The following is a 26308-nucleotide window of genomic DNA, read 5'->3' on the forward strand; positions in this document are numbered from 1 at the left end:
TTAGTTGCATTAACATTAACAAACGCAACCAGCCAAGAAACATATTTCGTTGAGCTTCTGTGTTCGGTATACCATTAGGCCCTTTCCACCAAAAGGCTCAGGAACTTTATTACCAGGAACTTTTTGGGGTAAAGAGTTCCTGGTAACTGCATTTCCACCGCACCCGAAAGTTCAGGGTAATTTATTCAAATCAGGTTGATGATATATGAGGGAGCAATAACAGAAACTGTAGTCAGTTCATGTACATTCCTAAACTAACCTCTAGTTCAATAAAATGACACAGTACCTAAGTGGACAGGTTGGATTAACATTTTTACTGGTTGTTGAATCCCTTAATCCATCTGGAATACATTTTAAATGAAGTTAACCATCATTACCTATCCTTAATTTGTATTTAAAATGGTAGAACATGTATTTTCAACTTCTCATTCCTTAAACTAAATCACATCTAACTTTATGTGTGATGGATGGTTCTGTTTCATTCCTATTGTTTACAGATATGATAGTCCAGGTTCAACCCTAAAGTCAGACAGATTTACTCAAATGCCTGCATTAAATTCAACTGCATTTAACTGATAAAAGTACTTATATATTTTGATGCCTTGTAAATGAACAGACAGTATTAGGTTAGAATTTTTTATTAAAATTTGAAACAAAACAAGGTGCCTTGAGATTAAAAGGGAAATAAACATGTGTGAAAGGTTAAGGCTTTTGGACCAGTGTGTGGTCCAGCTGGTCCAGGACAGCCAGTCTGGAACTCCATGGTCCCGGTCCCTTTTTTGCTTTCCTACAGGAAAAGTAATAAAAATGTTAAAATGAATAACAGAACACATGATGACAGATTCCTACCAGTGTGATATGACATGTCAAATCTCTTACCTGGGCTGTTGTAAACAGCAGTAGATGATGGACGAGGACACAAACGAGCCACAGGTTCAGAAAAAGAGACGAGTCCGTCCAGTCCAGTTCAGGTGGAAATCACAAAACGTACAGAATAAATCAGTGTTCAGCTCACGGTGACAACACGAATACATCCAGTTCTCTGATTTAGGTTTAGTGTCAGACTGTTCAACAGTTAGTATTAGGTTAACCGGACTTCACTTTGGACTAAAACAGCTGATGCCACTGATACTGTTACAGCATGAACCAACTAAATTTGATCGACAGTCAGATCCACTGCGACTGTTGTGGTCCTTTAGTTTCATTTAATCCTGCATAAATTTCTTCTTCTTTTCTCGTATTTCTTTAGGCTTGTGTCTTATATTTGGCTCTGACAGCTTTTACTCGCTCCTTTCATGCCGGCGATTCAAAGTCCGTCTGAATTTCCTCATCATCTGTCCACTTGCTGTAGCTTCTCTTTTGGTCCATATTCTGAATTATCAAAATACAAAGCTTGTCGAAATTAAATGAGTTAAATATTGGCAGTGGACAGAATGCAAAAACGCTGCCAGTCTAGTCCACCACTCAACCTTCTCCAGCACACAGCTCCCCTTAAAGTTCCTGGTAATCTGGAAAGTACTACCTCTGTACTAGGAACTTCTTCGGGGTAAATTCGGGGCCGGGGGAGGGTCAGTTACCAGGGTAATTTTCGGTGGAAACGCACCAGGAACTTTGAAAGTTCAGGGTAATACAGAAAGTTCCTGCAAAAGTTCCTGCGGTGGGAAAGGGCCTATTGTTAGCTCACAAACTGTGTTAAAAGATGCAGTAAATTTGCATTCACTAAGCCCAGAAATAAGCCCCAGGTCTGTATTAATGGCCTTGGATCAACACAAACAAATGAAAGCCAGTAAAAAAGGATTTAGATAAACTTCTGGCATTTGTCATTTAAGCAAAATAATCAACTACTACTGTGTAATTTACTGCCTTCCACTCCTAATTTAATATAATCCAGTTATTTTCAAAACACTTTTTGTAGATCCCTCATATGAAGTGTTGTTGTCTGGTTTCAGTCACTGCAGGGGTGTGTCTCATTTCAGCAGCCAAACTTACAAGCAACACAGGATGGCAAAGATTAGACAATAAAAACTTAGAAATCGGTGGTTTGTATTAAGAATTATGTTTGTATTAGAATGGAAATACATCAGGCTATTTTTATCAGCACTAACATCAAAACAAGATTTCATACTAAATGAGACCACTTGTACCTATTAAACACAGGAAATTAGAATAAAATATGAGGCCACTCTAAATAAAGATGTGATAACTTCTGTAACTAATTTCTGTAAATTAAGCTGCGGAACACTAGATTCAGATTCAAACACAGATTCAGAATACTTAATCCCAGTGAAAACTGTTGTGTGTTATAGTTACTCCATACAAGTATAAGACAACCTAAGAGGATATGTGGTTCATTGGTTCATTGGATTATCATTTCATTATTATGGTCCATTATCAGCAACATCCTGCCCCCTTTCTGTTTCTGTTTCTGTAGGTAGGGAAAATGGAAATGAGGTGCACAACAGTGGGAGACATAGAGGAATTAGTAAAGCGTCAGTCACAAATGCCGTTACGAACGGCTACGAACACCGTGCGAACGATTTATGGACCATTTCATACAACCTTCTCAAGGCAGACTTAAAAGAATGGTGTGTTCATGGACCATTCCTAAGCTTGTAGCCAGGTGGGTGATCTTGTCCAAGATTTTCCACGAACGCACTACGAACCCCTTTTTTGTATGGCGCCCTAATGAATGCCTAATGAACAATTGAAGAACAATGCACTACGTTCATGGATCAGGAGGCCTTTCCAAAACACACATGTTCCTGCACTGGCCAGAAGTAGCTCAGAAGAACACATTACGTTGTTATTAGGGGTCCTTTATGACATTCACACAAACTAACGTACAGACAGAGATTAGCATGGCTTTCTTAAGGTGGACATGAGGTGTTCCTCTATCCAGAAGTGCGTCATTCATGCAACACTGGTGCCATTCTTAGAGGGGACTGAATATCAACTGTCAAGATGGAGTGAATAACTGGACTCAGACACACGGTGCTGAAGGGAATAACGTGTTTTATTAACAGAAAAATAAGCTTGAAGAAACAACACCAAATCAACAGAGAGATAATGCACAGTCCACAGGGATGAGGATCAGGGTGATGGAGAGAATGTACATGATGGACAGTTAGTGTTTTTAACGTTCACTTCCCTCTATTATTCTTGTGTATCTTTGTTTAATTCTCATACCTTCTACTTCAAATTTCTTAATTTGATGTCTTATTATGACTCCTAATTTCTAACAGGGCAGATCAGTTTTCCAGCATACTTTACAGCAGTGGTTCCCAACCTTTTCTGGCTTGTGACCCCATTTTAACATCACAAATTTCTGGCAACCCCAGACATTCAAAATGGTGACTTTTTTTTTTTTTTGGCTAAAATTAATTTGTTTTTGATCATGTAATAGTTTGCTATATTACGTTGCAAATAAATGTTAATTTTAAAAGACATTTAGTCTATCTAATGCATATTATTATGGACGGAGGTAGAAAAGCCAGGTGTAGATTACTGCACAAAGTGGGAATTTTATTTTCCTTGGTCAGGATATGTACAGTCAGTCCAGCTTGGATTCACAAGGCTGACAATTAATGCTGAACAAACAAGAGCTCAAACTATGAATTATGAAAGAGCTGCAGCATCTGAAACCAACCACAATGAACATTTGACAGATAAACAGAACTACAGTGCTTCAGTTTCAGCTTCACAGTTTGTCATGTCTTTTATATATTGTCTCTGTCAACTCACCAACCATATATTTTTTCTAAGTAATTTTTTTCTTTTTTTTTTTATCAATTACTAGAAATTTCAGGCGACCCCATTTGAATTCCAGGCGACCCCACCTTGGGTCCCAACCCCAAGGTTGAAAAACACTGCTTTACAGGAATGCGTGATTCAGCACCACGGACAGCGCACAATCCCAAACACATGCAATGAACATTCACATTCTAAAACACTTAATGTAAAAAAAAAAAAAAAGCTTAACATAGTTTAATGTCTGAAAAGAGCATCAGTCATTATTAAATTATGCGTGGACATCTCTAATGCTGGGATAGGCTCCAGCAGCCCCGCAACCGTCTGGAGGCAAAAGGGGTTCAGAAAATGAATGAATGAAGAGTACGCTAAGATCAAACTATGCTAAATTTTTTGCAGAGACGAAAGTGGGCATGGCTACAGATGTAGAAGTTTCAGTCTTGTGTGCATTATTGCTATCTTGAATGTGACAATGACGACACGGGACTTTTAGTACACGGCCACTGTTTATACCGATCTAAATATTCTGAAACAGCGAAAGAGCTTCCTACCATCGACTTGAGAGTGTGTAAGTTGTACACAGGGGTGCCGTACATCCAACTTACGACAAAATAATTAATGAAGTGGCCATAGGTCTGATGTAAGAAGGTCCCAAGGAACCCTTATGAAGACTGTGACAACTGCACGGTGTTCATACGACATCGTTCATCATGTAATTTTCTCACAGAGGCCTCAAGTTGCAATTGTGATTTGAACAGCAGTGTTAACCTTTCCTGCTTGGCTCGTCCGACCGTGGTCAGCGAGCACAGGGGAGATTTCCTCCAGGGCCGATGATGGGGTTAACTCCCTTAACAGTGGTGGAATACAGCAGACTCAGGTCCTTGAATCAGACTTCAGCTTTTATTTTAAACTCTGTACACAGATGTTAGCTTACACTTTTCTTTTTCTCTGTCCCTCTTACACAGGCAAAACTCAAAAACAGCCGCTCCCTCACTCGACCACTCACCACACGCACATGCACACACCACACACCGCCCTTGTACTTAAAGGAACACACACATACACCAATCTCATAACAGCAGCCATACTGACTTCATAAGACTGCCGTAAGAAACTACTGCTCCCTCCATGAATGTCTACGAACTCCAGATCTTGTACGAACTGGGAGATTCGTATAAACCCATCATTCGTAAGAAGCTTTGTGACTGAGGCTTCAAGCATCTTAGGTTTCACTTTGACTTTTTACGGTTGTATGGTGTGACCCCCCCCACCCCACCCCCCCCCACACACACACACACACACACACACAACCTGGGCCCAGCGTCATCTGTTATCATTTGTGCATATTCTATATGTTGTATTTTCTGTGCAGAGATGGAAATATAAAAGAGAGTTAATGCAAACAAACCTGTTTGTACTCTTTTATTGCCTCACCCAGTAAGAATCAATAAGAGAATCAATAAGGAATCGGATCGATAAGCAAAATTGATAATGGAATCGGAATCGTTAAATTCTTATCAGTTCCCATCCCTAATCACAATCCACCATCCAGGACACAGAGAGGCATCCACCTGCACTGATGTCATCTTCTCACCCAGGAGAGTCGGCCTAATGGTGTTGAATGCACTGGAAAGTCAAAAACATAGACACGATTCAGCAGATAGATGATGGTGTCCTCCCCTCTGGGACGAGCTGGTAGGTGATCTGAAAGGGGTCCAGTTGTGGTCTGACCAATGGTCTGAGCTGATACAGGGTAAGTCTGTCACAGTAGAGTTTGTCCATAAAATATAGAACGTATACCTAATCCTTTTTATATATTTTATTGAAGTGCTACATACTGTGTGTTAAAAGGCTCTAACCACCACCACTGTATGCCTCCAATCTGAAATTGTCCTAACAGCTTTTTCTATAATGTTCTCTGTCTAGAAATCTGGAAATCAAGCATACTGTGAAAATTATATAACAGGGGGTGGGCACATATTGTTTGTGGTATCAAATCTCTCTCCCCCCATGCAATAAGTTACGATAATGAAAATTCTTTGATGTTTGTAAACTGGGATGGCAAAGCAATTTGGTGCCACAAGTCCCTCTGTAACACCCCCATCCCCATCCCCCCACTCCCCACACCTCTAAACAATCAGCAGGGGTAATGAAAGGGATAATGGTAATCTTTACGGCCCACCATGCCAGCCCGAGACTCCAGCAACCCCCGACGCTGATTTAATTAGCTTTCTTCTCCTTCTCCCACCCATCTGTCTTTCATCAGCCTTGGCCCTATAAACTATTAATGGCCTCTTAGGTAATTTAGTCTGATCACTCCAAACAGTCTGCATTCAGCTCGCCTCAAAATGTTGGAAGAGATTAGCAGTAGATGACAAAATTCATAACAGCAAGAAAATATTCTACAAAACCACGAGTCAGCCACGGCAGGTAAAGAAGGGGGTGTGATTTATTCCCATCAAAGGAGCTTCATCATAATTTAGGCACCCAGTATGAAGACAGGATTGTTGTTATTTTTTGTGTTATGTAATAATTCAACTGGTGTTTGGCAGTAAGACTCATATCAGACCATGGAAATGATCACATTTGTAGTGCTTGTGCTGTGAGGTTTGATTCAAAGCCCCAAACCGCAGTCGACCAGTGGAATGTTATTTATCACAGCAATGGAAACACATGTCACACAATGCCAACATTTGGTAATTGTTAAGGTTTAATCTGATGTTCATATTTATAGCTGATAAATTTTAGGATTCTATTCAACACCAACGCTAACTCCTCAGTGTAAATTTATGCTCTCCCTTGGATCTGTTCAACGGTTGACTATTGGGATGAACATTTGTCATCATAAAGCACCAATGGAAGCTTTATATCATGAATAACACCTTTGTAAGATGTATTTCAACTGTAAAAAAGGAAATGTGTAGTAGTTTAGTGAGGATGACACTAAAGCTGTGTTTTACAGAACTGTATGGGAGTCCAAACACCAAAAATACCCTACTGTATCACATTTTATTTGTTAGTATCATTATTACTATTGTCAGTGATATTACTGCTTTTATGACTACTCCTCCGACAGTAAGATAAATGGCGGCACAATGACATAGTCAGACTGACTGACCGACCGACCCACTCACGCATGCACTCACTCACTCACTCACTCACTCACTCACTCACTCACTCAATCAATCAATCAACCAATCAATCAATCAATCAATCAATGCCCAAGGGGAAATTCAAAATACAAAGTATGGTCACCGCTCCTCAAAAACAGTCATACCATATCCACATACCACATCAACAATCCATCAATGAATGAATAATAAAAAAATAAATAAATGACAAACTCTCAATGGACATGTGAGAAAGTATAAACTGCAACTTAGCAGTGTTGTCAGCTAACTTCAACTGACCTAAACCAAGGCAGGGTTCCCACTCTTTCCCTGAAATTTTTTTCCAGGACTGTTCCAGGACATTTTCATCTTTTACAGAGGCAAGTTATTACCTCATACATTCCCCTGTCCCCCTCATTCTTTGGAAGTGTTCTTTTCTATAGTTGTAACTTGCATTTACCCAGATTGTTTCTATGTTTATCACTCAGACATTTGATGTCCAGTTTGTGGCTATAATTTAACCATGAAAAATAATTAGGACAAATGTATCATAGAATAATGCAAACATACCCACAGATTACAGTGTAGCACTTCATTAGCATAACAAACTGGAGTTACAATGTTCAATTGGACAACTCCCAACTCATCTCTCTCTTCTATTTTACTTTCTCTCCTGCATTTCGTCTAAAATATTTGTATATTTTAATAATAATGTATAATTTATATATTATATATATTATATTATATATTATATTATATTATATTATATTTTATTTCAATAAATTACTGAAAAATTATTTCCTTTGTTTCAGTTTAGGCACACAAGGTCAAAAGGCAGGGGTAGGATAAATAATTTTCCAGGGCAACTTAACCATTTCCAGGACATTTGACCTTTTTTCCTCCTCATTTTCCAGGTTTTCCATGACTTGAAAATTGGTCAATCATTTTCCAGGTTTTCCAGGACATGTGGGAACCCTGCAAGACAGAAAGTAGCGCAATTGTGCTAACTTTAACAAACCAAACTAGGTAATTATACATATGATGGCTAAGTCCACAGAGTTTACTGCTCATTTTGTCCTCCTCAATAAAGAAGACATTGAATTAACTAGAGTTATGGTCTTTCGAAAATGGGACAAAATAAATCAACATCTATGGAACAAAAAGAATCCACACTGTTCATGCAAAAAACAATACATGGCTGGACATTGAGAGAGAAATAGAAATGACTAAAGCCTACAAATTCAGCCTTAATTATTATTATTAATATTATTTTTATTGTTGTGTGAATACTAGTGTAGTCTTTATGCTACCGCCTGAGTTTCCATTATTTTTTTGGAGTTGTCAAGGTTTTCTTTGTTAATTATACACAAAAGTTTGACGAACTACTACAACTCATAATCCAGGGTCAAATTCATGTTTCTAACGTAAGTCCAGTTCAGTTATATGTATAACTTTCAGACTACACAATTAAAACAAGCATTATATAATTTGTTCAATTCTTTACTTACATTCTGTTGCATCTCGATAATAATCATCCTACAGTAAGTGTGGATATAGTGGGGCATCCTTTAGACTATAATAGTTTTGGTGAGATTAGAGGTTTTTTTTTTTTTTTTTTTTTTTTTACTACAATATGTTGTAGTGTATTGTGTCAGTATCAAATTCTTAGTAATAAAGAGCACTACATTTTAATAGGAGATCATTTTAATAGGCGATAATCCAACCTGAAAATTTTGTAAATGTGAAAGTGTACAGCTTTATATATACAGAAAGTGTGTACGGTTTGCATTCAAATGTTTCAGGTCCACAGTCATAAAAACACTTCATCTTCAGACATTGTATGAACTGACTCATCCTTGAGAGTTAATGTCTATTGTCTATTAAAAACTGTTTTGTACAGGGTTCAGGAGTAGGTGTCTTGTGCAGAGGAAGTTCAACACTGAGCTGCCTCTGAACTTTTCCTCTTGTGGACCTTCCAAGGACAAATCCACTTTGTCCTGCGTTTGGGATTTGTCCCATGAAGGAGTAAATGAGTCTGTCCCTCCCATCCTGTGGTTGTAGACTGTCATTATCATCACCAACAGGAAGTCTCACACTGTTGCTGAAACATAATGCTAGAAGAGCATCACAGATAAACAGAACACAGATTTTAGTTTACATCCGCCTCTTTGAAACTTGTCTAAAAACTCCATTTGTATTTAAGGCATTTATAATTGTTATGAGGTTTCTTTAACAGATAATGTGAATTTGGAGTAAGATGGTGACTGTAAAATAGGAAGAATGCTTGTCACCATATAGCTATGGGTCATAATGAAAAAGTTACATCAGGAAAGGTTATATTTTTTGGGTTCCAGGTTTTTAAAATTGAAGGACACATTTCACATGATTTCATTTTCCCAGTAAAAAGTTATTAATAATCACACATCAACTGTGAAACATTACAACACAACAGAATAAAACAGTGTGTGAGAGTCTTGATTAAATAGTGATTGAACAGCTCAGATATGTGGTGTAGCCATGGAGATACTTCTGGCAATGAAATATCTGTGCTTGTGTCAGTTTCCTGCTCTACCTTTTATCTCAATTCAGGATCGATGATGCAACATCAACTCATATTTCCAAGCAGGCTGGAAAAGTAGTCTATTGAAAACAGATATATGTTTTTGTCATATAATTGTGCTTAAGGGGACATAGAGCCACAGTGCCCAATAATGGATGGCCAATATTCCCTATAATGGAGTCTGCTTGGCTTCTACTGTCACAACATCAACTGATTTTATGAAGTACATGAATGTCAGGTCATGTGCACATCATTAGGGTTGAAGTATAGGCCTGTTGAAAAAAATGTGTAAGAGCAAAATATAAGTAAATAAAATTCGATTTAAACAAAGATTAAATCCTGAAACTTCTTCCTGGTTTTCTTGTGCCCCCCCCCCCCCAGTTTTTCTGTCATTACCTGTGGCAGATTCTGGTAATTCAATCAGTATCATCAATTTGTTTATCATGCTATGTTCAGCTCTGGTTTCAATCCAATATGCCCAAAGATTTGGCCAACATGTCCATTTGGAGTGGAGTTAACATTTATGGATGCCATAATCAATTTGCCATCAAGTTGTCTTAAAGGGAAACCATGAAATTTCATCAAATTGTACAATCAGGAAAAAAATAAGAACCTGAACATTGTCAGTTGTTCAAAAACCAGCATATCTCTATTTTGTGCAATCAAATAAGATAAGCCAAGGCCTTTTTACTTGTCTTTGAGTGTATTTAAAAGGTCCCTCTGACACAGCATGCATGTAAAATGCTAATGGGAGCAAATTTTGTGTCTATTAACATAGTGACCTCCGCAGAGCAATGTGCCCATTTGACAATAATGGGACCTTTAATCTGAGCCTGAGTAAACACATGAATGGCATTTCCTAGTCACCATTCCCATTCATAAACAGCGGGGGACCAATCACAGTGAGCGACAGTTCAATTAGATAGAAATGAAGCACATCTGTTGAGGATGAGGGGGTTTTACATTAATAGCACAACACAACAAATGCACCCTTTTCTTTCACCTTTGGTTGAAGAGTTGGAAGTTAACGCTTAGACTCTGCCTTAAATGGAACAGAAAATTATAGCAAAAGGGACCAATACTTAGTGCTGATGCTTAATGTGAAAACATGGTTAATGGCAGACATTAGGCACACAGCATCTTTTTATTTTAACGGATTTAAAATTGTGAGGATGAACTTTGGCCTATCATGTCTGACATAAAACGTAGAAACATTCAAAGCTTTTCTTTGAGAATTACAAAGCTGTTTAAGTTTATGATCAATTACATCAAATACTTACTTAGTTTAGTGTTCTGTTCAGTTTACATCCATGTCTTAGTGATGACTTTGACAGAAATTTAACACACAGCTCAGTCAAAAAAACAAAAACAAAAAAAAAAAAACCCTCTAATATTTAGTTAGACCACCTTTAGCTTTGATCACACATATGTTGGGATTAGTATTACTTTATCAGTGAGCTTAAGCAACATCACATTTATTTCCATACATAATAATGTTCATACCATAACACTGCCGCCACAGGCTTGTACTGTAGGCACTAGGCAAGATGGGTATTTATTTATTTATTTATTTGTGTTTGTTTGTTTGTTTGTTTGTCCAGGCAGTACAAGTACAATGTATTCAGTGTATATTATGGCGATAGTTGGCTGTTTCCAATGAATCCATTCGGTCTGCACTTAAAGGACTAGGGTAACACATAGTGGATTTACATTAGGATGGGATGACAGACATGAACTGTAACCTCTTACATACATATATAAAACACATAGGTACATAAAATGGCAGTAGATAAAAGTGAAATTATGGAATAGAGTAGGCCTGTCTGAATAAATAAGTCTTAAACTGGGATTTAAAGGTGGTAATAGAATCACAGTTTTTTATGTGTTCTGGGAGGGCATTCCAGAGGCGGGGGGCAGAGCGGCTGAAAGCTCTGGACCCCATGGTAGTCAAGCGGGCAGGTGGGAGGGTGAGTTGGACAGATGAAGATGACCTGAGACTGCGGGTGGGAATGCTTATGGTGAGGAGGTTCCTGAAGTACTGAGGGGCAAGGTGGTTTATGGCCTTGAAGGTAAGAAGTAGAATTTTATATATGATGTGAGATTTAACAGGAAGCCAGTGGAGTTGTTGCAGGACAAGTGTTATGTGACTCATGGATGGGGTTCTGGTGATGATACGTGCAGCAGAGTTTTGAACCAGTTGCAGTTTATGAAGAGATTTGTCCGGTAAACCAAATAAAAGGGAGTTACAGTAATCTAGGCGGGATGTGACTTGGCTATGGACCAGAATGGCAGTATTGTGAGGGGAGAGGGATGGACAGAGACGGGAGATATTGCGTAGGTGGAAATTGGGTAAAAGGGGAATGTTATTAATATGAGATTGGAATGAGAGTGTGTTATCAAGGATGACATCCAGACTCTTAACCTGGGGGGAGGGAGAAACTGGGGAATTGTCAATATGAATGGAAAAGTGGTTTATTTTAGATAGGGTGGATTTAGTGCCAATAAGAAGAATTTCTGTTTTGTTACTGTTAAGTTTGAGGAAGTTGATGGAGAACCTGTGAAGCCGGTTACCGGACGTTAGTCTGGGGTTGTCTGTCTTCTATGTTTGTCTGTCACTTCCTGTTTTATTTTGTTAAGTTTTCCTCATGTGTCTTGTCTGTTGTCTTTACTTCCCTTCCTGTTTGGTGTTCACCTTTACCCTGATTTCCTGACTCCGCCCTAATTTGTTCCACCTGTGTCTCGTTGTCTTCCCTCCCTTTTGTGTATTTATACCCTGCCTTTTCCCCTGATCAGATGCCAGTTCGTTTTCTCTTGTAGATTACTTACCAGCGTTCTGATCCTGTTTGTCCGTTTGCCTTACCGTGTTCGACTTGTTTTTTGTCATCCTGTTTGCCTGTCTTTTGCCTGCTCCCTGTCGGTTTTTGTCTGCCTCCATCTGCCTTCCTGGTTTTTTGACGCCTTCGCCTGATTATTCGGTACGTGAGTTTGCCTTTTCCCTATGTCCTGTCGCCTGTCTGATTGCCTCCCTGTGCATGACCTGTTTCCGTCCCTGACCTCCCTCTGCTTTCCCCTAGTCGGTGATCCGGCATTAAATCCGGTGCCGAACCGTGGGTTCGCGTCCGAAACCCGGAGGACGGTTCAGACGAGGACTTCCTTGCCCGCTGTCCTCAAGATCCTGTTCATTATCATTATCATCCTAATTGTATTCAATAAACCCTGTAAACTTTTACATCCGTCTCTGCGTTCTGCATTTGGGTTCTGGGTCTGTGCTGAAAGCATTACAGAACCAGGCACTGATTTCCTGTAGTCAGTCAGAGAGGTGAGTGGGTGGAAGGGTGGAATTGGGTTTGGTGGACAGGTAGAGCTGGGTGTCATCCGCATAACAATGGAAACGAATATTATACTTCTGAAATATTTGACCAAGGGGGATGAGATAGATGATAAATAAAAGGGGCCCAAGAACAGAGCCTTGGGGAACACCAGAGGAGAAGGGGGATGAGTGAGATGTGAATGTTTTTAATTGAATGAACTGAGTCCGACCAGAGAGGTAAGAGACGAACCAGTTAAGAGGTGTGTCTGAGATGCCAATGGAGGCCAGTCTGTCGATGAGAATGGGGTGGGAGATAGTGTCAAATGCTGCTGTTAAATCAAGAAGAATGAGTATTGTAAGGAGTCCAGAGTCAGCAGCCATAAGGAGTTTATTTGTGATCTTTAATAGAGCTGTTTCTGTGCTGTGTAGTGGGCGAAAACCTGATTGACACTGCTCATAAAGGTTATTGTCGGAGAGGTGGGCATGGACCTGAAATGCAACTGTTTTTTCAAGAACTTTCGATAGAAAAGGTAGATTGGAGATAGGACGAAGGTTATTGAAGTTGTTTGGGTCTGCACCAGGTTTTTAGAGGATGGGGGTGACTGAAGCTGATTTGAGAGATGAAGGGACAAGACCAGAGGTGAGAGAGGAATGAACAAAGGCAGTTATAAGAGGGGTGAGGGAGTTTATGGAAGCTTTGACCAGACCAGTTGGCAGGGGGTCGAGTTGGCAGGTGGATGACTTTGCTTTCCTGATGAGGTCCGATATGTCGGAAACAGAGGGAAGTTTGAAGCTAGACAGTGTAGAGAGAGGAGTTTGGACAGATGGGAAGGAGGGGGAGGGGGAGGGAGGGGGGAGGTGTGTGTGCTGTGGGCTAACTGTTGGTGAATTTTGTCAATTTTTGTATTAAAGAAGCCCATGATCTCATTGCAGTAGTCAACTGAGCAGAAGTGAGGAGGAAGAGAGTCAGGGGGGTGTAGTGATCTGTTAACCAAAGTGAAGAGAGCCTGTGTGTTCCCACCACTTGAAGTGATTTGGTTGGCAAAGTAAACAGATTTGGCAGCAGAGATCATGTCCTTATAGTGGAGGATATGGTTATAAAACATGTCTTGATGTACAGTGAGGCCAGATTTCCTATAGAGGCGTTCGAGTTGACGTCCTTTAGCCTTGAGATGACGGAGTTCGGGTGTAAACCAGGGTGTGGAGTGGGTGACAGTCCGTGTTTTCTGAGGAGCCAGGGAATCCAGAAGATTATGAAGTCCAGTGTTATAGTGGGAAAGCAGTTCATCAGGAGTAGATGTGTAGTTGATGGGCGGGAAATTAGCAATACCATTATTCAGAGCAGTTAAGTCAATGTCCTTAATATTACGAAATGATATGGTGCGAGACAGTTTACATTTAAATAACGCAATGCTGATGTTAAATGAAATAAGCTTATGATCAGAGATGGGCAGATCTACGGCAGAACAGTTAAAAGGAGTAATACCAGAACAGCAGATCAGGTCCAGAATATGTCCTTTAGAATGGGTGGGAAAATGAACAAACTGCTGTACTCCAAAACTGTCCAGGCAGGATGTGAAGCTTTTCATGAGAGAATTATTCTTATTGTCAAGATGTATATTGAAATCACCAAGCAGAATGATGTTAGGGCTCAGAGAGGAGATGTGAGTGAGGAAGGCAGAGAATTCACTGATAAAATCAGTATTAGGCTTTGGTGGACGATAAACAGTGGCTATTATGGTTGGAGATGGTCCTTTCAGCTGAATGACAAGACACTCGAATGACTGGTAGGCTGGAACAGAGACACGTGAGACTTTCCATTTCTCACGGTGAATTACCGCGATACCTCCCCCCCCGACCAGTGGCACGGGGTTGACAGGTGTATACAAACCTGGGAGGAGATGCTTCGTTCAACTGGGAAAAGTCGTTTGGTTGTTGCCATGTCTCTGTTAAGCACAAGAACTCATACCTGTGGTCACTGATAAGATCCTGGAGGAGCTGTCCTTTACCGGAGAGAGAATGGATATTAAAAAGTCCGAAGTTGAGTTCGGCTCGGCCACCTGTGTTGCTGTCACTAGCAGACCTAGCTAGGCTAGCCAGCACACAGCGGTCCGCACTCCTTCTTGGATGTCTCCGTTGATGGCGAGATGAAGACCAAAAGTAGTTGATAGAAGTGGAGTCAAAGATGTTGAAAGACCGTAGGGAACCAGGGTGGATGTATTTTCCTCTCGGGAACCAGGCGATATCCGGGTGGAGGACCAGAGTCGTGGTGGGACAGTCAGGTGTGATCGGAGCCTCAGAAGCTCAATAACTGAATACTGCAGCAAGGCTGTCGCTGGATATAGATAGAATAAAACAGCCCAGACAAGCAGGTACCAAACAAACAGCCTGTCAAACAATCCGTGAGTCCTCATCTTCAATTCAGTGGACGGAGGAGTCCAGAAAGTCAGCAGCACAGACGTAACAGGTAGGCTACGACAGTCCCAAACACACTAAAAATTATCCGATTGCCAGACTATGAAACCAAAACTCCTACTGACCATGCAGCAATAGCTTTTGCCACAGAAGTCGTGATTTTAAGTCAAAATGAGTTAAAAACAGTTAAAAAGCCATTAAAAAGCCGGAGAGTAGCGGCAGCAACACACGCCAGCATTCACTCAAACCCAAACTCACTCAAATGGCATTGCAGAACCCTCTTCATCGAGTTGGGCTTCCCTGTGTCTGTTAGTTGTTAAACCTCATTCCACCTAAAGGCCCTGCACTGATTTCCACAAGGTCAATGCAGTTACAAAACCTGATTTCTTTCCTCTTCCGAGGAAGATAGTGTTGCTCAGGTGGGGGCTGCCAAATGTGTCAGCTAGTTTGACCTGCTTAAGGGTTATTGGCAGGTTCCCCTTTCTAAGAGAGCCAAGGAAATCTGTGCCTTTGAGACACCATCAAGTCTATACTCATATACAGTCATGCCATTTGGGCTGTGTAACGCACCAGCCACATTTCAGAGCTTGATGAACAAGGTTGTGGATGGATTGGAGGGCTGTGCAGTTTACTCAGATGATGTGGTCATCTTTAGTGACACATGGGAGGACCGTTTTAACAGAATTAAAAAAAACTGTTTGTCAGGCTGGTTTGGGCTCATTTTACTAGTCATTTGACTAAACGTGAATTTGCAAAAGCTAAGGTAACGTATCTTGGAAAGTTTGTGGGTCAAGGGGAGGTTTGTCCCATTGCTGCTATGGTTTTAGCCATAAAGGAATTTCCACTTTCATCCACTAAAATGGGGTTGTTGCGGTTCCTGGGCATGGCTGGGTATTAAAGAGGGTTTTGTCCCAGTTTTGCATCTGTGGTGGTCCCTCTGACTGAGTTGCTGAAGGCTGATGTTAAGTATGATTGGTCTCCATTGTGTCAGCAAGCCTTCAACCAGGTAAAAACTATCTTGTCTTCAGCTCCTGTACTGGCAGCTCCGTGGTTTGACTTGCCATTTCAGGTACAGGTGGATGCCAGTGATGTTGGAATAAGTGCAGTGTTGTTGCAGACCGATGAACACGGAAAAGAAAGACCAGTTAGTTACTTCCCTAAGAAGTTCAAGGTGTATCAGAGGCTGTGATAGAAAAGCAGGCGCTAGCTCTCATTTTGGCCCTTCAAACATTTTGATGTGTATATTGGATCTGCTTTGGTGGTTCTGCTTTGGTGGTTTGCACTGATTATAACCCCTTGACATTTTTGTGTTCCCTTCAAAATACAAATCAGAGGTTACTGTGATGGGCTTTGTTTTTACAACCTTATCATTTGGACATTCGCCATATTAAGGGCAAAGACAATGCTGTTGCTGATGCATCGTCACATGAGCACTTATGAGATGTCCTGGTAGATTAACCTATTTCTGCCTACCTTTACGTTTTTTTTGCTAACCTGTTTTCATGTATTCTTCAAAGTCTTCTTCTGGATCTGAGGTTGCTGGGTCATGGAAACTAGGACGTGTAAAATATATATTGGCAAGTGATGGAAAAATACTGTCTAAAAGGTTTGTGTTGCAGGTTGAATGGATCTCCTTTCATAGGAGGACGATTTGTATATTATGGTGTTTAATATTTGTGTTTTCCTCCAGGGTCTGAGATGGAACCTCACTTTTAAGGAGGAGGGTGTGATGGCTTTAAACCTCTTTGCCTGACACTTTACTCTCATGCTGGTGGTGGTTACCTGGGAGTGGTTGATTGGAGATGGGGAGCACCTGGGTTGGGTGTGGTTTAAAACCTATATGTATGGGTGCCTGGGAAGCCATTTGGTCACTCTCTCTGGTTTGTTTGGTTTGGGTTTGGTTGGTTTTGGGTTTCTTGATTTTTGTTTATTTAAAGGTTCACACATCCACACATCATATAAACATCACTGATAACCAGATTATAAATTACAAGTTAATTCTTCTCATATGATTTAAATAGTTATTTATACTGTGAACTCATGTGTGGTCTCCACATTTTGTTCGTCCTCTGACACCATGATTTGGCTTTGACACATCAAAATTACCATCATGGAAAAAAGCATTTTATTTGTTTGGTTGACAGATACTTCATGGCATTCTACTTTTTAGCTTATATTTTAAGTTCAAGTCAAAAATGTTTCAGCTGTGTGAACAAAGCGATCGCTGACAATTGGACATTAAAATCTATTGAAATGAGGCAGTTTATTTGTTTATATGTGTTTGTATGTGTGTTAATATATGGTTAGATGTATTAATATCTGTTTATATATTTCAATGTGTTAATGTATGTTTATATATGTGTTTATATACAGTATGTTTGTATGTGTGAATGTATATGTGTTCACAGTGCTTGGATGGTTGGAGCTCCATGATATAACTTCATCATTGCTATGGCCATTACTGAGTAAACTCGACAAATACGGGTTCAATTCCTGTGTAACTGAAGAGCAGAACTGCTTTTCTTTTGTCTCCTTATTGTGATTTACTTCTTGATTTAATGCGTTATTTCTGTATCTTTGTGCCTTCTTGGCCAGGTCTCCCTTTTACAACAGGTTTTAGGGGATGTCCTGAAACATAAAGGAAAATGCATTGTTATCATTTCCTTTTCTGGGGGGTCCTGGTCATTAATCACATCCACAACAGTTTTATATATATGTCTAATTGAAAGGCCGTTTAACAGAACGGCTGTGACACTGAGGCATCTTGTCATCACCTTTAGATCACAGTCATCCTGTCATGTCCTGACAGGTGGACGTCAATCACATCCAGTTATTTGGCCCTATTGTTTAAAGCACATTCTATAGTCCCCCCCCCCCATTGTATACTTTGTCTGATTGATTACAAAATCCATGAGAAGAAGCATTTCTCTCGCCTCTGTATGAACCTGTATTGCTGTATTGATTTGACGAGGGACCATTTGTTTGAAATGATGGAAATGATTACATGGTCCTGATATGGATAATCCATCAGCCCACATGTTTTTACAAGATAATATTGGATTTAGGGAGCCCCCTCATATTGACAACAGGACATGGGGGTGGGGGTAGAATGTGTTCACAGTGGATATTTATATATTGTGCTGTAATTTCATTTTCTAACAGCTACTTAATCTGGTCTTTGATTATAGAAACAAATATCACACATCATTACTCATAAGCGCTGGAGTCCTGTATGCCTGAGTCTGACCATAAACAAACACAATGCTCTGCAGTGTATTTTGCTAAATAAGTTGACTTACCATTAGGAAACAGCCTGGCAGACACTAGCATTGACTAGTATTATGCAGGAAATGTGATAATAGATCATATGCAGAATTGCGCAGCACCTGCCTTTTTCCATCCATTCTACAGTACAGGACTGTGGACTTTCTATCTCACCGGTGGTTTTTCAACAATAAAAAACAAATGGCATCTCTTCCTCTCTGCAAATTAAACTACAAGGGCTGTCACATCTACAACATTTGGTTGTTTCCTTCAGGTTTGATGCAGACCCTTCCCCAAACCAAGACAAAACAGGCTCTTGGTCAGACTTTGGTCAAGGTTTGAAGTTAATTCACCACCTTGTCCTATCTGACCTGCATGTCCTGGTTCCTAGATTTTGATTTATCTTCTCAACCATTTCTGTTTCTCATTTACCTATTTTGACAATTCAGAGCTGTTAAAACACATATGGAGAATTACAACGAGCATTTTCTTGGCAATATACTCTGTTATACTATCCCAATAGAAAGAAGTTTATTTCATGTTTTGAAAAAAGTTATAACTAAAATTTACTAATTAATTAATTAATTAATTAATTAAATTGGAATTAAATTTATAACACCACACATTATTGTTTGTTTATTTTTTAAAAGACCGAACTGCCATCAGTTGGGATAATAAAGAAACCATATGGCTCAGTCAACACCATGTACAGCCAATAGAGGGTTTGGAACACTGGTACATGTGAGTGGAAAACAAGCAGCAACAAAACTGTATTTAATGAGTGGAATCTACATAGTCACAGATGGATTTAGTGCAGCAGATAGTTCAGATCCTTCCATTGCAGTGATGAATATGTTTCAGATGGTAACAGGTTCTTGAACCCTTTAACTGATGCAGTAGATTCTCATTCCTTAAACATCCATCAGTTTGATGGAGAGCTATGCATTGGACTATGTTTAATGGATAACGATCATGTGGTATGATGTGTCCACATTTGACCCTGTTCCAGAGTGATTACCCGTCAAGCCTAGTGCCTACAGTCCAAGCCTGTGGAGGCAATGTTCTGATCTGGGGTTGGTTCAGTTGGTCAGGTGTGGGTTCATTAACATGTATCCATAAAATGGGTCAGCTGAACCTGAAGAAACTGAATGACAGGGTCTGACTGTCAGTGTGTTTTGTCCTCCCAGGTGACACAGATATATTGCAAGGTGATCATTTCAGGATTGATCAGGATCAGATTATGACAGAGTGGTTCAAAGACCATGAGACTCATTTTCTAACGGATTGGTCCAGACCACCATGAGAATTTCTGGGATGTGATGGAGAAGACTTGGTTTTCTCCAGCTGTAATAATTATTCCAACTCTGGAAAGAAATATATATTTTGACAATTATTACCAAAAGGTGGTCCAAAAATTACATGGTAATGTATTTTCACCACCCTTAACTGCTAATGTCAGCCCCTTGGATGGATATTCGACCATCCAATTGGTAGTAGCAACGGGCGGTGTGTACAAAGGGCAGGGACTTAAGCTTATGGGGTTTGTATAAGCCTTGACTTAAGCCTGGCTCTTGACTAAAATGGCAGCAACTCTGTGATGATAGAGTCTCACAATGTAAAAGGTTTTACCATACTTTCCATCCCATAATCAGCTGACCCTGAAACTACAACACGAACCAAGTGCATTCTCAACCTCTGCAGCACTCTATTATGTGGGTCTGAATGTCTGTGAATACACCACAAATGCAATATCTTTGGTATAACAATGGAAAAAACAAAGTTAAAAGCATTCATCAGCCTTGTTATCTATTTGTTGTTATTGATCAGGGGATGGAAAATAGAAGTTAAATATAATTTTGGATATTCAATCAATCAATCAATCAAATTTTATTTATATAGCACCAAATCATAACAAAAGTTATCTCATGACACTTTACATATCCAGTTGGTCGAAACCAGACTCTAAGCCAATTTACAGAAACCCAACAGAATCCTCCAGGAGCAAACACTTGTGACTGTGGTGACAGTGGTGAGGAAAACTTCCTTTTAACAGGCAGAAACCTCGAGAAGACCCTGACTCCTAGAGGATGGCCGACTGCCTTGACCAGTTGGGGTTAGAGATAGAGGGTAAAGGAGGAGAAAAGGAGAGAGCGACAGAGATAGAGATACAAGTACTAACAGTGGATATACTACTACCACAACAGTTAGTACAAATAATATTCAGAGCTCAATTCGTGATCCCCCAGTCTCTGGCTGAAAACCAGTCATTCAGCTGATGCTCTTTAAAGAACCACTTTCTCTGGTAACCTCCTGAGTGGTACTGATGATGACCACTGACCAATTAGCCTGACTCATTAGCTTTCGGAGAGCATTAGGAAGTAAAGCTGTGGCAGAATGGACATCACTTTGAGTGTTTTCCTTTTTTTTCTTTTTTTTTTACATTATTGATTGAGTACTAATGGCGGAAGCAGCTGTCATTAAAAGGCTAAGTGATGACTCCAGAAAACCTTTGTAAATCTGGGCCTTTTAATAGTCAGCTTGACAGCCGTTAACCATTGAAAGGTTATGGCAGAGTAGAGGAACAGGAGGTTTTGAAAGAGCTGGGCTTGACAGGAAGACAGTTTAATGAACTGTTGGCATGGACAGAGATTCAACATTCTCAAAAATACACCATGCATGGTAACTGTTATTTTATCATATGGTTTTGAAGTGCTGGGCAAGCTACTTGGAAAATGTAGTGAGCTAAGCTACCAGTTACTCTGCCATGAATGAAGCTTCACTACACAGAAGCTACCACCCAGTCAAATGTAGCAAGCTAAGTTACACAAACACCACAGAAGTAGCTCACTGCATGTGAGGCTACTTTAAGTTGCGCCAACTTAACATGGCAATAAACATAAGAAACTATATGTTTAAATTACCAAATACATGCACAGTCAATTCCATTAGGTTATCAATATGCCAGAGCAACTATAATTAAAGACCAAAGACAAAAAATTACTGGCCAATTACTGACATCTTCAGACCAGGATGTAATTAACAATGTTTACTACGGTCCACTTGGAGTTCAAAGTCACGTGGAAGTGGAGGGCAGTAAACAGAATACTTTGGATGGCTGTGCAGACAGGGGACTGACTAAAAACCAGGCATTTCACCCAGGGATGGGGCTCTACGTCCTACGTCACACACATCGTGGACATCGTAGACGGTGTACTTTTGAGTTTATCTGATTGGTTTTGATGTGTGGAAGAGGATAATTTATTTAAGGTGAAATATGAACAACGATGCATTGTCAACTTCAGATTTAAGAATTTCATTTAAACAAATGTTCAAAAATAACTAACCCTATGTTTGCCTCATGTTGAATACATTTACATTCATGCAGCTGCTTGTGTGATCAGTAAAACCTACAAACTACTCCTGATTAAGTCAGGATCATTTTATAATAGTGAGCAAATACTACTGACGGATTTTTGGGTAAACTAAAGAGTAGTCTGACATGTCACTGTTTCTAAAACGTGTGTTTTTCTGGACTATTTAAAAAAAAAAAAAAAAAGAAAGCAAATATTGAGAGTATACCCACTTCTCTATGAACCACTACACCACTGACAAACTGGTTCCTTTCGTGCAGTGTTTGTCAAACTGGGGGTGTGAAGTCTTTCAGGCGGGTCATGGGATCAGTCCTGTAGCCGTTCAAGCTACAGTATCTCCAAACGAAATGGAAGCACATGTTTACAAACATAGACAATGGTATGAAATGAAATATGTATGACATTTGTGACATGTAACTCACTCTTGAAGATAGTAATTTTTTTCACTGTTAAGCATTTTTTGATTTCCCATAATTGACCACTAGAGGGCAATGGTGTGACATTGACTTTCTTCTGTTGTTCAAACTTCCTTGCTTCCTTTCTAGGACAAATATTGAAAGGTAATCAGTGATCAATTTTCTTTGGTGAACAGTTCATTTTGTTGAAATTCTTGCATATACCGCGTACAATTTTATATATTTAGTACAAGAGGATATAACATTATTGACAGTGTATTCAAAGTTAACTGACTATACTTAGCTAACTGCTGGCTAGTTAGTATCATTATTAACTACTACAGTTTGATAATATCAGGGGGTATAAACATTTTTAAAGAAAAGTGTGTATGTGTGTGTATGCGTGCGTTCGTGCGTGTGTGTGTGTGTGTGTGTGTGTGTGCATCTGGTAAATTTTGTGGAACGGAATGCATAAATTGAATAGATCAAATATGGGACAAACCCTTAAAAAATGTTATACCCCCTGATATTATCAAACTGTAATAGTTAATAATGATAATAGCTTGCCAACAGTTAGCTAGGTATAGTCAGTTAACTTTGAATGCATTCTCAATAATGTTATGTCCTCCTGCACTAAATATATAAGATTGCATGTGGTATATGCAAATATTTCAATAAAATGAACTGTTCACCAAAGAAAATTGATCACTGATTACCTTTACTCACCATGTCGATGGCCAAAATACAAAACCTCCTATCTGAAAAAAATTACTTTTTTCAGGAAACAAAAAAAAAAGTGGATCCTGGAGGATTCTGATGGGTTTCTGTAAATTGGCTTAGAGTCTGGTTTTGACCAACTCTATATGTAAAGTGTCATGAGATAACTTTTGTCATGATTTAGCGCTATATAAATAAAATTTGATTGATTGATTGATTGATGGTTTAGTTTTATTATAGTATGGTCTTTGTTGTTGTTGTCAGGTGACCTTCATGTCATAAGAAAGGGTGGGATTATCTTGCATATAGACTAAAAATGTGGAGTCATCCTTGTTCTCACCATTTAATGTGAAAACTCAAAATCTAAAAATTTGCAGATAGGAGGTTTTGGTTTTTTTTACCATCGATGTGTACTACAAAGGAAGCAAGGAAGTTTGGACAACTGAAGAGAGTCAATGTCACACCACTGCCATCTAGTGGTCAATTATGGGAAATCAAAAAATCTTTAGCCCTGTAACACCAAATGTATCATATTAGAGACATGAGTTTTTGAAGCCCTCTGTATGATCAGTGTGATATTTTTTTTCTTGAAAAACCTGATGAATGCAATTAGATACATGCAATATACAGATAATCCACCAGGGGGGAGGAATTCATTCACCAGAGGCCTTTCAAAGGACACTAAGAGACTGTCATTAATGAGGAGGGAGGCACATGTGGTTTTGAAGAAGAACTTTGCCAATTTTGAAAAGGTTAAGGTCAGAGAACATTTTTTTTTTTTTTTTTACTGAAACATCAATAGGAAGAGTCACTGGGTTGATGCAATGTGAAATTACTTAACATTTCATAATCTATGTTTTAGTAAAACTGTGTTGAAAAAGGCGTATCAAATTTGATATAGCAGGTATATGAGGTCATGTAACTCTAAATCAATCAACTGTAATTTTATTGCATTTCATGCATTATACATATCATCAAGCAACATACAGTCTTCTTTATTTTTCAGTTCTACTATATAAATGTTTGAATTGCATAATTTGGTACATTTAGTGCAAAAAATTTAAATATGGGTGCTTCTATGAAACTGGGTTTTATTTTGGTATCTGGCACTTTTCCAGCTTTTTAGACCCAATAATAAAAGAGAAATATAAACATATTTCCCCCAGGATGGACCTAATGATGACCTCAGATAAATGCAAAAAATCCCAAAATTAATGCATTTTTAATAAAATATTGGGACCCAAATTGGGACATAAAAAGCTACCTCTGTGTCATTTTTGATCTGAAAACGTGTGTAAATGGTCTTATCCAGACTATAAATAAAGACATTGTATTAAATGTGTTGATCCTAGCATTTTTTCTAATCCAGACATGCAGGTTTTTCATGAATCTCAGTCTCATTCCAGGTTTCTTGTGGAACTCATCGTGTCCATTCATGTTATATGCGGAACCTGCCCATTTAAACACATGTAACATGCAACAGTGGCCATTTTTATGAAACACTCTGCCTTGCATAATTTACTTCGATTCTCAAAATGTACATGTAAGAAAATAAGACATTCAAAAAGTAGTAGCATATAATCCAACTCACCACCAAAGTGGCAAAGGAGGAAGCCAGACAGACTTGGCAGGCCCAAACGTGCTGTGAGGGTCTGTTGGGAACATCTGGCAGAGCCCGATGTCAGCGCGGTCTTCAACTCTCACCTCTGGGAGCGCTTCTCCCAGATCCCGGGGGAGGTTGAGGACATTTGAGTCCAAGTGGACCATGCTCTCCACCTCCATTGTCAAAGCAGCTGCTCGGAGCTGTGGTCGCAGGGTCTCTGGTGCCTGTCGTGGCGGCAATCCCCAAACCCGGTGGTGGACCCTGGAAGTAAGGGATGCCGTCAAGCTGAAGAAGGAGTCTTATCGAGCCTTGGTGGCTTGTGGGACTCCCAAGGCAGCTGATGGGTACCGGAAGGCCAAGCATGCTGCAGCCCGAGCGGTTGTGGAGGAAAAAACTCGGGTCTGGGTGGAGTTTGGGGAGGCCATGGAGGAAGACTATCGGTCGGCCTCAAGGAAATTCTGGCAAACCGTTCGGCACCTCAGGAGGGGAAAGCAGTTCCCTACCAACACTGTTTACAGTGGAAGTGGGGAGTTGCTGACCTCGACTGGGGATGCTGTCGGACGGTGGAAGGAATACTTTGAGGATCTCCTCAATCCCACTGCCACGTCTTCCATGGAGGAAGCAGAGGCTGAGGTCTCAGAGGTTGACTCGTTCATCACCCAAGCCAAAGTCACCGAGGTGGTTGGCAAGCTCCTCAGTGGCAGGGCATTGGGGGTGGATGAGATTCACCCTGAGTACCTTAAGTCTCTGGATGTGCAGGGACTGTCTTGGCTGACACGTCTCTGTAACATCGTGTGGAAGTCAGGGACAGTACCTCTGGATTGGCAGACCGGGGTGGTGGTCCCCCTTTTTAAGAAGGGGGACCGGAGGATGTGCTCCAACTACAGGGGAATCACACTCCTCAGCCTCCCGGGGAAAGTCTATTCCAGGGTACTGGAGAGGAGGATCCGACCGATAGTCGAACCTCGGATCCAGGAGGAACAATGCGGTTTTCGTCCTGGTTGTGGAACACTGGACCAGCTCTATACCCTCAATCGGGTGCTCGAGGGTTCATGGGAGTTCGCCCAACCAGTCCACATGTGTTTTGTGGATTTGGAGAAGGTGTTAGACTGTGTCCCTGGTGATATCCTGTGGGGGGGTGCTTCAGGAGTATAGGGTCCGGGGCCCTTTGTTAAGGGCAGTCCAGTCCTTGTACGACCGAAGCAGGAGCCTGGTTTGCATTGCCGGCAGTAAGTCAGACCTGTTCCAGGTGCATGTTTGACTCCAGCAGGGCTGCCCTTTGTCACCGGTTCTGTTCATAATTTTTATGGACAGAATTTCTAGGCGCAGCCAGGGGCCGGAGGGGGTCCGATTTGGGAACCACAGGATTTCATCTCTGGTTTTTGTGGATGATGTTGTCCTGTTGGCCTCATCGAGCCTGGACCTCCAGCATGCCCTGGGGCGGTTTGCAGCTGAGTGTGAAGCGAGCGGGATGAGGATCAGCACCTCTAAATCCAAGGCCATGGTTCTCAACCGGAAAAAGGTGGTTTGCCCTCTCAGGGTCAGTGGGGAGCCCTAGCCCCAAGTGGAGGAATTCAAGTATTTTGGGGTCTTGTTCACGAGTGAGGGAAGGATGGAGTGTGAGATTGACAGACGGATTGACGTAGCGTCTGCAGTGATGCAGTCGCTGTACCGGTCTGTCGTGGTGACGAAGGAGCTGAGCCGAGAGGCGAAGCTCTCGATTTACCGGTCAATCTACGTTCCTACTGTAGTCTCATGACGGTGGAGTGAGTGAACAGACTCAAAAACAGAATCATAAATTATATTATCTTCCTCA

This window comes from Sphaeramia orbicularis, chromosome 17 (assembly GCF_902148855.1).
Source record: "Sphaeramia orbicularis chromosome 17, fSphaOr1.1, whole genome shotgun sequence".
Taxonomy (NCBI): domain Eukaryota; kingdom Metazoa; phylum Chordata; class Actinopteri; order Kurtiformes; family Apogonidae; genus Sphaeramia; species Sphaeramia orbicularis.